The sequence below is a fragment of the Nansenia antarctica genome, assembly GCF_963989245.1.
Source record: "Nansenia antarctica genome assembly, chromosome: 5".
In the NCBI taxonomy this organism is placed as follows: domain Eukaryota; kingdom Metazoa; phylum Chordata; class Actinopteri; order Argentiniformes; family Microstomatidae; genus Nansenia; species Nansenia antarctica.
In genome coordinates, this window is record NC_137690.1 from 25,620,833 (window position 1) to 25,635,058 (window position 14,226).

Here is a 14,226-nt window from a genome sequence, read left to right on the forward strand (position 1 = left end):
TGCAGACCAAGTTTGTAAAAAAGAAAGAGGGAGACGTGTTTTCTGTTTATTAATTGTTAGCACTTGAATTCGCATTACCAGAGGTAAAGAGGCCATATAACTATCGCTCCCAAAATATTTGCTTACAAGTATATGTCTTTACCATTGCAATTATTTAATTGCATTTGTGGATATTGTGTTTTCTATCCTGGTTTTAGCTGGGTAATATTGTTTCATCCAGTTTTACCCCATGAATGTTTAAGCCGATGAATGTGACTGACTGTATGAGGAAGCTGATATTTTCATCAGACAATTGTTTTTAAAGACATAAGATCCCTTTTAACACCCTGTGCTTTTTCATGGATCAATCCTTTGGTAGGTCTCCTGATCACTAAGAACAATGTAAATAAACAAATAATAAACAAACGGAGGTACTGCACACTGTGGTATAGAAAATGCTTACATTTGCTGGACGTTTGTGGTATGATGTTGAATGCTTTTTGTAAGAAGAATAAAATGTCTTTAACTACATAATGTTTTGGTGTTTGGTGCTACACTTGGTTATATATGTGTTGACTGTGTGGCTCATGATATACTGTTAATGAATTATACACCACACATTCCTCAGTTTAAGGCCAGCAAACTTTTGCAAAAAAAGCTTTCGCTCATGGGAGTGGGGAGGTGTGCTCTCTGTCCAATCAGGTATTTCTGTCCATTTCAGGGACCGTTTTTTGGCTTGTGGGTGCTAATTTTAGAACTTTAAATGTCCTGGAATTAGGGTCTCTGCCACAGTTTTCCAGGACATTCTGAAGGATATTCTGAAGCCACTAATCCACAAAATGTGTCCAAAATCCCAAAAGTAATGTTGGCTGATAAGGTCTTTGGATTATCCCTTTGACCAAGCCATCGATGTTGCACGCTTATGACCCAGTTGACTCATGCGTTATTGAGATGACATGGAATTGCGCCACTTAGGATTCACATAAGGTATGGGTAACCTCATTCATTTTTAAAAGGCTAACTCCAAGGGAACCTCCACTGGGAGCGTGTCTATGTTCCCACAGCCCGATAGTTCCATAGCCCAATGGTCCCACAGCCCGAATGTTGCCACATTTCTAACTAAGTAATCTAACCTAACCCTAACCCTCTAAGTAATCTAACTAACCCTAACACTGACCCTAACCGATCGGACCCTTTTCTCATACAATCTCCGCGTTTGTTGCAGAGGAACAGGGTGACTGGCACCCTGTGACAAACGCGCAGATATGAGTCGGGGATGATGAAGCGCACTGGACTGAGGAACGGTCTAGCATAGGCACAGCACATCGCCATAATAGCAGGGCTGCCAAGTTTCAGGTTTGGAGTGAGATTTTTTGGCGGTGGAGCGACCCAAAACTGTGCATGTTTTGGCAGCGGCGGCCCCTCTCTCCCACCCAATTATTTGTGCTAGTTTCCTGCAATTTTACATGTTGTTCATAATAAACTAGCACACATTTTTAAAAATAATTAACATTTTATAAAACAAGACACAAATTCAGACAATATATCATATTTATGAAATCTTAATATACAAATACAGTAGCCTACAGACTCTAAAAGAAAATTGGGCCCCATCAACAGGACTCAGCCCCTTGGTCAGCAGCAGAAAGACCCGTGGTCATCATCTTATACAGATGGCTATCATGTTATACATGACATACCAGGGTTTTCCTGGGTCAGAATGAGGCCTTGGTGGTTGATTTTTTTTTTTTGGGGGGAGGGACCCCCAATTGTTGTATTTGTATTGTAAATTGTAATTATTATTATTATTATTATTATTATATTAATAATAATAATAATAATAATAACAAATACAACAATTGGGGGTCCCTCAAAAAAACATATTATTAATGTACCTGGTAGAAGGCCTCATTCTGACCCAGGAAAACCCTGTTATTGTACAGTAGAGAAACAAAAAACAGTTACCAAAACTGTAAAGTTGCAAAGTAGGCCTATCATCTCACCCAAATTAAGTGAGTAGGCCTATTTAAGAAACTCTATGACATAGTGTCTCTGAGATAAAGGATACAATCCGTTTTCACACTCGTGTTGAATAACAGAAGATTAATGGAGGGGAAAAACATGAGTGTGAGAGGACGGAGGATGATGATAAAAGTCCCATCATGGATTTTATCTGGAATTTCACTGCCAATCTCTCCTCCATCACCCCGAAAAAGAGAACAGAGGATGAAACAACTTGCGATTTGAAAGTACCAGGCTACCAGATACGTATGCACATATTTTGCTACCACGGTTGCCAGACGGAATTGACAATGTCCAGCCCAACCAGTCTAAAAGCTGCCGAATCCACCCGTCCAGTGTGACCAAAAGTAGCCCAATCTGGGAACACTGCTTGCTACGTTCTTGCAGCTCGCGTGAACACAGGTTCTTCCATCAGCGCTCGCCTGCCGCTTCGATTGCAGACTCAAGTTAACTCGTGTGCAGAAAGATGCCACGAAACTCATGTCCGGTAGCTTTCTTTCAAGGAATTTCACAAATAAAAGTCCCATAAAACAATTGTTATTTCTCGGCGTGAGAAATTTGAGGTGTGGTGTGAGAGCTGAGAACTGGTTGAAATGCGTGTTGGCAGCTCTGATAATAGAGATTTTTTTGGTTATGCTTGTTGTAAAGAAAAGTTCTATGATGCATTGAAATTACATTAAACTAAGATAATAAGATGGTTATCATAATTTTTCTAATCTTTATTAATTACAGAAAAAGTAAATTACATTTTCGAAGAGCGAAATCTGTTGTGGTATTTAAAAATGGCGGTTAGCGGTGAACTCTATGAACATGGGATGACGATGTTGTGACGATTTCCATTGACCAATCAACGGTCTGCAGCATCACACGTCACACACAGCCTGGCACGGATAGTACCTTTCGCTCCTAGTCAAGAAGGGTAGCTAAAACCAGCATGGGTACTTCGGCCTGGTACGGCTCGGTTGGCAGTGGAGAAAGCAAAACAAAACAAACAAACTGGGCACACACGGTATGGTACGGTAGTGGAAAAGCGGCATTAGACTTTAATTAGCTAGCTTGCACAGCACACCAGATATGGCTGTAGGTTTGACACAGAGCTGACAAGTCTCATGCTTTGGCCGTGAGACACACGCATTTCAACCAGTTCTCACGCTATCACGCCGCTGCCAAAATGTGCACAGTTTTGGGTCGCTCCACTGCCAAAAAATCTCACTCCAAACCTTTGGTGAAACTTGGCAGCCCTGGTTTGACATGACATCCATCCAGCAAGCTTAGCTACCTGTTTCTGTCCATCGGGTGGTTTTGACTTTTTACGCATCTTCTCAAAGTTGAGAGCTGTATGTCTCTGTCTTCTCATAGCTAGTCACACGTTCAGCCAAGCGCAGCAAGATTTTCTCTGAAAAAAAAGATGTTTTCCCTCACGATTGGAGCGGACCACATAGATTTGATTATATCACATGCATTTAGAAATTCATAGACTACTTTCCAAAGTAGCTAAATGTTTTAAAATAGCAGTGATATGAAAAAAAAAATGTGGTGTGCAAAATCACACTTATTGTAATTGTAACTCTAAGTTAAATGAGCCACTCAAATATTGGTAGGGACAATTTTGATCTCCAAAGTGTTGGTAGGGACATACCGTCCATATGCAAACCTACTCGTCATTTATTTTAGAGAGAGAATACTGGATAAGTTGTCCCAAGAAGTGCAAGTGTGACATCTAGGGCCCTATTATGCACTTCTTAACTTGCCGTCTTAAGTGTTAATTAAGACGCACCGCTACCGCCACCCTTATTATGCGCTTCATACGCGCTACTGCTATTATGCAGGTGTCGATAGGCGCCCACACATAAGACGTAAAACTCCCGTGCATATATTGCTCATTGTGGGAGTGTTCATATGTTAATGAAGTGCACTAGGCGCCCCTGCTATTATGCGATCTGACTCTGCTCCTATCGCTAAGAAGTGGTTTGAAAAGTTCTTAAGTTTAGACTTCATGCACGTTTTGAAACTCCGCGGTTTGCGCATGCATGTGGGCACACATGAACACGCACGTGGCTCCACGGCAAGACGTCAATTACGGTCACAGTGTAAATGCTTTATTTCAGAAGGGAGAGGCAAGATACACATTCAATATTGGTTAACAAGTTACATTGACTTTACTCAAATTGGTAAAACAATGTTGTTGTTTTTTTATTAAAATGTGAACAAATCAGTGAAATAAGACATGAAACTATTCCTACTTTCAAAATCAATGTTGTAGAATTTGACACTCACCATTTGATGGTGGCAAAGGAAGATGCTGTCTTCTTTGTGCCATGCGTGGTGCAAGCTGATGATGTTGCTGGACGTAAAAGCTCATTTCTGAAGATTTATGGAATATAGATTGGAGCAATAAGTTTCAGGTCTAGTCTTAGGGTTGTTACCACCAAGACTGAATGTTGGTGCTTATCAACCAAACATTCTAACTCCAACATTCTAGAATCAATGCCAATTATTTTGAATCAAAACTAGGGGTGGGCATCAATGATCGACGATCGATAATTGATCGATAAGGATCTTGGTCGATCACAAAATATTTTGATCGATAATCATTAACTTTTTATTTATTTAAGTGCTCTCGTAGTTCATTATTGTGGATGTTACAGCGTACATTTTTGGTTAGTGCCATTCTGAAGTTCACGCGAGAGAGAGAGAAAGAAAGTTTCAGCCTGAAATGGACACAGGATGTTTTTTTTTTTACATTTGTTTTTTCAGATTTTATCCCTTTTTTTCACCCAATTTGGTAGCCAATTGAACCCAACCTAGCATCCAATTATCCCCTGCCTATTGCGAGGGATCCGCCGCACGACCCCGTGGCCGGCAGTCCCAGAGGAGGCCGCCAGGCAGACTAGCTGACTGGCTCCTCGAGCCCAGCACCGTTATTCCGGCACCCCGGGGGCGCTGTTGCGCGACGGATCCTTGTCCGGAACTACTCCTATACCCCCCCTCGGGAGCGGCCGCCCAATATGCCGCTCCCCGTATGTGCCTCGGCCATATCCGGGTCTGGCGAGCCGGGATACGAACCCCGGCCCCGGTGGGCAGCATGCACTGGTGGCCAGTGCTTAGCCCGCTACACCACCGCGGGGCACTGGACACAGGTTTAACTAAAGAAAAACGCATCACAACTTGAATAAGTGAAATTATTCTTTATTTATAATGTTTTATTTGTATTTTATTTATAAACCTGATATAAATATATCTTATAACTAACATATTTCTACTAACTACTAAATTAATACATTTTAATTATTCAAAGACAGAACAAATTATTCATTCAGATAGGAAGCCCATCTCCAAAGCCAGGTCCAGAATCCCTGGAATGACCTCCAGTTTCTCCATCTCTTCCTCAGTGAAAAGCAGCTGCTGGTTTGAGCTCACACACTGTTTCTTCTGAGGAGGCACCATCCATTCCTCCTGGGCCTTTCTCTTCCTCAGCTGTGTTACTGTGCTCTTGTTGACCTCTCTCTCCATGGAGCGTGACCGCATAGCTCTGTCCCTCTGCTCTAAGAAGAAGCTGAACATACACCCCCTTGTCTCCTCAGGCAGGTAGTGGAGAACCATTGGGTCGTGCTGTAACAGCCAGAGGCAGTACTCTTGCTCAGAGATGTAGCGGTGGAACTGGTTCTGCTGGCACTGCTCGATGTAGTCCCACTCTTGGAGAAAGAGGTCTATGTGCTGCACAGGACCAGGCACTAGAATACACATTCAATATTGGTTAACAAGTTACATTGACTTTACTCAAATTGGTAAAACAATGTTGTTGTTTTTTTTATTAAAATGTGAACAAATCAGTGAAATAAGACATGAAACTATTCCTACTTTCAAAATCAATGTTGTAGAATTTGACACTCACCATTTGATGGTGGCAAAGGAAGATGCTGTCTTCTTTGTGCCATGCGTGGTGCAAGCTGATGATGTTGCTGGACGTAAAAGCTCATTTCTGAAGATTTATGGAATATAGATTGGAGCAATAAGTTTCAGGTCTAGTCTTAGGGTTGTTACCACCAAGACTGAATGTTGGTGCTTATCAACCAAACTTCCTAACTCCAACATTCTAGAATCAATGCCAATTATTTTGAATCAAAACCAACTCTTGACAACCACATTTTTGGAATGTTGGAAGGGTTAATTTGACTTTACTCAAATTGGTAAAACAATGTTGTTGTTTTTTTATTAAAATGTGAACAAATCAGTGAAATAAGACATGAAACTATTCCTACTTTCAAAATCAATGTTGTAGAATTTGACACTCACCATTTGATGGTGGCAAAGGAAGATGCTGTCTTCTTTGTGCCATGCGTGGTGCAAGCTGATGATGTTGCTGGACTCTTGGAGACTCTTGGAGAAAGAGGTCTATGTGCTGTACAGGACCAGGCACTAGAATACACATTCAATATTGGTTAACAAGTTACATTGACTTTACTCAAATTGGTAAAACAATGTTGTTGTTTTTTTTTATTAAAATGTGAACAAATCAGTGAAATAAGACATGAAACTATTCCTACTTTCAAAATCAATGTTGTAGAATTTGACACTCACCATTTGATGGTGGCAAAGGAAGATGCTGGGCCCTATTATGCACTTCTTAATTTGCCGTCTTAAGTGTTAATTAAGACACACCGCCAGGTTAAGACCTACCGCCACCCTTATTATGCGCTTCATACGCGCTACTGCTATTATGCAGGTGTCGATAGGCGCCCACACATAAGACGTAAAACTCCCGTGCATATATTGCTCATTGTGGGAGTGTTCATATGTTAATGAAGTGCACTAGGCGCCCCTGCTATTATGCGATCTGACTTTGCTCCTATCGCTAAGAAGTGGTTTGAAAAGTTCTTAAGTTTAGACTTCATGCACGTTTTGAAACACGAGCGCGCCTCCGCGGTTTGCGCATGCATGTGGGCACACATGAACACGCACGTGGCTCCACGGCAAGACGTCAATTACGGTCACAGTATAAATGCTTTATTTCAGAAGGGAGAGGCAAGATACACATTCAATATTGGTTAACAAGTTACATTGACTTTACTCAAATTGGTAAAACAATGTTGTTGTTTTTTTATTAAAATGTGAACAAATCAGTGAAATAAGACATGAAACTATTCCTACTTTCAAAATCAATGTTGTAGAATTTGACACTCACCATTTGATGGTGGCAAAGGAAGATGCTGTCTTCTTTGTGCCATGCGTGGTGCAAGCTGATGATGTTGCTGGACGTAAAAGCTCATTTCTGAAGATTTATGGAATATAGATTGGAGCAATAAGTTTCAGGTCTAGTCTTAGGGTTGTTACCACCAAGACTGAATGTTGGTGCTTATCAACCAAACATTCTAACTCCAACATTCTAGAATCAATGCCAATTATTTTGAATCAAAACTAGGGGTGGGCATCAATGATCGACGATCGATAATTGATCGATAAGGATCTTGGTCGATCACAAAATATTTTGATCGATAATCATTAACTTTTTATTTATTTAAGTGCTCTCGTAGTTCATTATTGTGGATGTTACAGCGTACATTTTTGGTTAGTGCCATTCTGAAGTTCACGTGAGAGAGAGAGAAAGAAAGTTTCAGCCTCAAATGGACACAGGTTTAACTAAAGAAAAACGCATCACAACTTGAATAAGTGAAATTATTCTTTATTTATAATGTTTTATTTGTATTTTATTTATAAACCTGATATAAATATATCTTATAACTAACATATTTCTACTAACTACTAAATTAATACATTTTAATTATTCAAAGACAGAACAAATTATTCATTCAGATAGGAAGCCCATCTCCAAAGCCAGGTCCAGAATCCCTGGAATGACCTCCAGTTTCTCCATCTCTTCCTCAGTGAAAAGCAGCTGCTGGTTTGAGCTCACACACTGTTTCTTCTGAGGAGGCACCATCCATTCCTCCTGGGCCTTTCTCTTCCTCAGCTGTGTTACTGTGCTCTTGTTGACCTCTCTCTCCATGGAGCGTGACCGCATAGCTCTGTCCCTCTGCTCTAAGAAGAAGCTGAACATACACCCCCTTGTCTCCTCAGGCAGGTAGTGGAGAACCATTGGGTCGTGCTGTAACAGCCAGAGGCAGTACTCTTGCTCAGAGATGTAGCGGTGGAACTGGTTCTGCTGGCACTGCTCGATGAAGTCCCACTCTTGGAGAAAGAGGTCTATGTGCTGCACAGGACCAGGCACTAGAATACACATTCAATATTGGTTAACAAGTTACATTGACTTTACTCAAATTGGTAAAACAATGTTGTTGTTTTTTTTATTAAAATGAGAACAAATCAGTGAAATAAGACATGAAACTATTCCTACTTTCAAAATCAATGTTGTAGAATTTGACACTCACCATTTGATGGTGGCAAAGGAAGATGCTGTCTTCTTTGTGCCATGCGTGGTGCAAGCTGATGATGTTGCTGGACTCTTGGAGACTCTTGGAGAAAGAGGTCTATGTGCTGCACAGGACCAGGCACTAGAATACACATTCAATATTGGTTAACAAGTTACATTGACTTTACTCAAATTGGTAAAACAATGTTGTTGTTTTTTTATTAAAATGTGAACAAATCAGTGAAATAAGACATGAAACTATTCCTACTTTCAAAATCAATGTTGTAGAATTTGACACTCACCATTTGATGGTGGCAAAGGAAGATGCTGTCTTCTTTGTGCCATGCGTGGTGCAAGCTGATGATGTTGCTGGACTCTTGGAGACTCTTGGAGAAAGAGGTCTATGTGCTGTACAGGACCAGGCACTAGAATACACATTCAATATTGGTTAACAAGTTACATAGACTTTACTCAAATTGGTAAAACAATGTTGTTGTTTTTTTATTAAAATGTGAACAAATCAGTGAAATAAGACATGAAACTATTCCTACTTTCAAAATCAATGTTGTAGAATTTGACACTCACCATTTGATGGTGGCAAAGGAAGATGCTGGGCCCTATTATGCACTTCTTAATTTGCCGTCTTAAGTGTTAATTAAGACGCACCGCCAGGTTAAGACCTACCGCCACCCTTATTATGCGCTTCATACGCGCTACTGCTATTATGCAGGTGTCGATAGGCGCCCACACATAAGACGTAAAACTCCCGTGCATATATTGCTCATTGTGGGAGTGTTCATATGTTAATGAAGTGCACTAGGCGCCCCTGCGATCTGACTTTGCTCCTATCGCTAAGAAGTGGTTTGAAAAGTTCTTAAGTTTAGACTTCATGCACGTTTTGAAACACGAGCGCGCCTCCGCGGTTTGCGCATGCATGTGGGCACACATGAACACGCACGTGGCTCCACGGCAAGACGTCAATTACGGTCACAGTATAAATGCTTTATTTCAGAAGGGAGAGGCAAGATACACATTCAATATTGGTTAACAAGTTACATTGACTTTACTCAAATTGGTAAAACAATGTTGTTGTTTTTTAATTAAAATGTGAACAAATCAGTGAAATAAGACATGAAACTATTCCTACTTTCAAAATCAATGTTGTAGAATTTGACACTCACCATTTGATGGTGGCAAAGGAAGATGCTGTCTTCTTTGTGCCATGCGTGGTGCAAGCTGATGATGTTGCTGGACGTAAAAGCTCATTTCTGAAGATTTATGGAATATAGATTGGAGCAATACGTTTCAGGTCTAGTCTTAGGGTTGTTACCACCAAGACTGAATGTTGGTGCTTATCAACCAAACATTCTAACTCCAACATTCTAGAATCAATGCCAATTATTTTGAATCAAAACTAGGGGTGGGCATCAATGATCGACGATCGATAATTGATCGATAAGGATCTTGGTCGATCACAAAATATTTTGATCGATAATCATTAACTTTTTATTTATTTAAGTGCTCTCGTAGTTCATTATTGTGGATGTTACAGCGTAAATTTTTGGTTAGTGCCATTCTGAAGTTCACGCGAGAGAGAGAGAAAGAAAGTTTCAGCCTCAAATGGACACAGGTTTAACTAAAGAAAAACGCATCACAACTTGAATAAGTGAAATTATTCTTTATTTATAATGTTTTATTTGTATTTTATTTATAAACCTGATATACATATATCTTATAACTAACATATTTCTACTAACTACTAAATTAATACATTTTAATTATTCAAAGACAGAACAAATTATTCATTCAGATAGGAAGCCCATCTCCAAAGCCAGGTCCAGAATCCCTGGAATGACCTCCAGTTTCTCCATCTCTTCCTCAGTGAAAAGCAGCTGCTGGTTTGAGCTCACACACTGTTTCTTCTGAGGAGGCACCATCCATTCCTCCTGGGCCTTTCTCTTCCTCAGCTGTGTTACTGTGCTCTTGTTGACCTCTCTCTCCATGGAGCGTGACCGCATAGCTCTGTCCCTCTGCTCTAAGAAGAAGCTGAACATACACCCCCTTGTCTCCTCAGGCAGGTAGTGGAGAACCATTGGGTCGTGCTGTAACAGCCAGAGGCAGTACTCTTGCTCAGAGATGTAGCGGTGGAACTGGTTCTGCTGGCACTGCTCGATGTAGTCCCACTCTTGGAGAAAGAGGTCTATGTGCTACACAGGACCAGGCACTAGAATACACATTCAATATTGGTTAACAAGTTACATTGACTTTACTCAAATTGGTAAAACAATGTTGTTGTTTTTTTTATTAAAATGTGAACAAATCAGTGAAATAAGACATGAAACTATTCCTACTTTCAAAATCAATGTTGTAGAATTTGACACTCACCATTTGATGGTGGCAAAGGAAGATGCTGTCTTCTTTGTGCCATGCGTGGTGCAAGCTGATGATGTTGCTGGACTCTTGGAGACTCTTGGAGAAAGAGGTCTATGTGCTGCACAGGACCAGGCACTAGAATACACATTCAATATTGGTTAACAAGTTACATTGACTTTACTCAAATTGGTAAAACAATGTTGTTGTTTTTTAATTAAAATGTGAACAAATCAGTGAAATAAGACATGAAACTATTCCTACTTTCAAAATCAATGTTGTAGAATTTGACACTCACCATTTGATGGTGGCAAAGGAAGATGCTGTCTTCTTTGTGCCATGCGTGGTGCAAGCTGATGATGTTGCTGGACGTAAAAGCTCATTTCTGAAGATTTATGGAATATAGATTGGAGCAATAAGTTTCAGGTCTAGTCTTAGGGTTGTTACCACCAAGACTGAATGTTGGTGCTTATCAACCAAACATCCTAACTCCAACATTCTAGAATCAATGCCAATTATTTTGAATCAAAACCAACTCTTGACAACCACATTTTTTGAATGTTGGAAGGGTTAATTTGACTTTACTCAAATTGGTAAAACAATGTTGTTGTTTTTTTATTAAAATGTGAACAAATCAGTGAAATAAGACATGAAACTATTCCTACTTTCAAAATCAATGTTGTAGAATTTGACACTCACCATTTGATGGTGGCAAAGGAAGATGCTGTCTTCTTTGTGCCATGCGTGGTGCAAGCTGATGATGTTGCTGGACTCTTGGAGACTCTTGGAGAAAGAGGTCTATGTGCTGTACAGGACCAGGCACTAGAATACACATTCAATATTGGTTAACAAGTTACATTGACTTTACTCAAATTGGTAAAACAATGTTGTTGTTTTTTTATTCAAATGTGAACAAATCAGTGAAATAAGACATGAAACTATTCCTACTTTCAAAATCAATGTTGTAGAATTTGACACTCACCATTTGATGGTGGCAAAGGAAGATGCTGGGCCCTATTATGCACTTCTTAATTTGCCGTCTTAAGTGTTAATTAAGACGCACCGCCAGGTTAAGACCTACCGCCACCCTTATTATGCGCTTCATACGCGCTACTGCTATTATGCAGGTGTCGATAGGCGCCCACACATAAGACGTAAAACTCCCGTGCATATATTGCTCATTGTGGGAGTGTTCATATGTTAATGAAGTGCACTAGGCGCCCCTGCTATTATGCGATCTGACTTTGCTCCTATCGCTAAGAAGTGGTTTGAAAAGTTCTTAAGTTTAGACTTCATGCACGTTTTGAAACACGAGCGCGCCTCCGCGGTTTGCGCATGCATGTGGGCACACATGAACACGCACGTGGCTCCACGGCAAGACGTCAATTACGGTCACAGTATAAATGCTTTATTTCAGAAGGGAGAGGCAGAGAAGCGCGCTGACCTCCTTCTCAGGACTTCCATAATAGCATAGCGCTAATGACTCAACGCAGCCGGTTCTTAAAGGGAATGGCACCTGGCACGCTGATTGGGTTGATTGAGAAGACGCCCAAAACACACCCATGACTAATTTCTTTGCTTAGCGCCGGGTTTTAAGCGCCCACTACAGCACGCTTAATAGCAAAGTGGCCTTGACCACGCCTCCACGTCTTAAGTTTAGATCTACCGCCTCGTCTTATTGATGAAGTGCATAATAGGGCCCCTATTGTCACAGGCATTACAGGTAAATGAGTCTCTGGCGATGTGCAGGCATAGAGTTCTACCACTAGAGGGCACACTCCCCAAAATTAACTGTGATTTTAACGCAGAGTGCCATTTAGTCAACTTTCTTTATCTTTTGTGATTTTATGTGGCTGTAATAATAGTATTCCTCATTCCATTCCATGCATTACAATGAGCACGTCCTCAGATGTCTACCTCCACCATCCTCACTGTATAGGCAATATGTCAGTGTATAGGTAATGTCACTGTAGCCTATAGTGATAAAATGTGCCAGGACCAAGTGTCACGTATTAGATCAGATTAGATGACATGGCCTTTATTGTGCAGAGTAGTGGATATTTGTTTTGTTCAGATCAGCAGCAACATGCAAACATACCAGCACACAAAACAAACAATCTGTAGATGGTTGCAGCAGGTTACTGGAGAGGTGGATGGAAAGCAAAGCAGTCTCTTAGATCTTAACCCTGACAAAGATACTGTGCTTAAACATTCGTCACTGCAGAACGAATTGGCCAATTGTCATTGTCTTCCTCATGTACTACCTTTCCCTGGCTCCTTTTCTCATCTCATTTCCTTGTCAACGACTGATCTCAAAATGACCATTAATTAGCATGTAACATGTATTGTAGATGTATTTTGCTTGAAGCCAACTCTTGAGAGATAATTTTATTCCCTTCTTTAACACATTTCCATTCTAATGAATACATTGTTTCATGTGTTTGACTTTGTAGGGACAGAGGATCAGGTTACCCTGGAGATACAGGTGACCTCTGACCCTGACATCCAGGTCACATGGTACGATTTGAGGCGGTGTGATTAACCAGTGTGCACTGCTTATGGCCATGAAGGGAAGATTACAGTAACATATTTCTGCTGCCAAGGTGCAGGTCACAAAAAAAGGTCTGCTTAGCAATATAACATTTCTAGCTAATGTATATTTTAAATGATTTCTTTATGTAGTATATGATTCCTGTTATGGTTACATGTATACTGGGATATTGCTTCAGGCATAGCTGTAAACATGCTTAGCTACTATATGTGTTCCTGTAATCATAGTTGTCTCTAGTTCTGATAGTTTGAAGATCACTTATCTAGTTACACAATGCTCAGCATGACACGTTCATAAGATATGAACAACACACAATCAAAAGGAATCAATGGAATGCAATGCTTTTTTATTAAGTCAACAACGGTTACAGGGTGTTCTTAGATCAGCGTTGTCTGCGTGGACAGCAGCACAGTCTGTTGGCAGCTGAGAGCATCTTCTGTGGCTTCTGTGTCCTAGGGGGTGTTCTCACTAGAACATTTGCTTCACTTGAAACAGAGTTTAGGATAAAGTTAGCTGAAACTCAGTTTCAAGTGAAGCAAATGTTCTAGTGAGAACACCCCCTTAGAAGCTCCTCTCTCCTCATGGGGAGTCGTCACAGCTGTGGACGCTGTGAGGGCCGCTGGAGAGAGGAGAGAGTTGTATGAACTTCACTAGGCCTATAGCTACAAAATAGAACGCTTTATTAGTTTGGTTATTACTCACTCCAGTAGTCATCACAGGTACGAGGTGGCTGGGAGGTAAATGCATGTGGATATAATGTGTTCGCTTGTGGTATGATTTTACAGCTCATGCTTCTTATCTTTGTAATTGAAATAGAAATCTCTAAATATTATGATAGCCAGCTACAGGTTCTGCCTGGTGCTAGTAGATCAGTACACAGTGGTACAGGATCAGAGGGTGAGGATGTGTGTTAGCTAAGCTATCTAGCTAATAA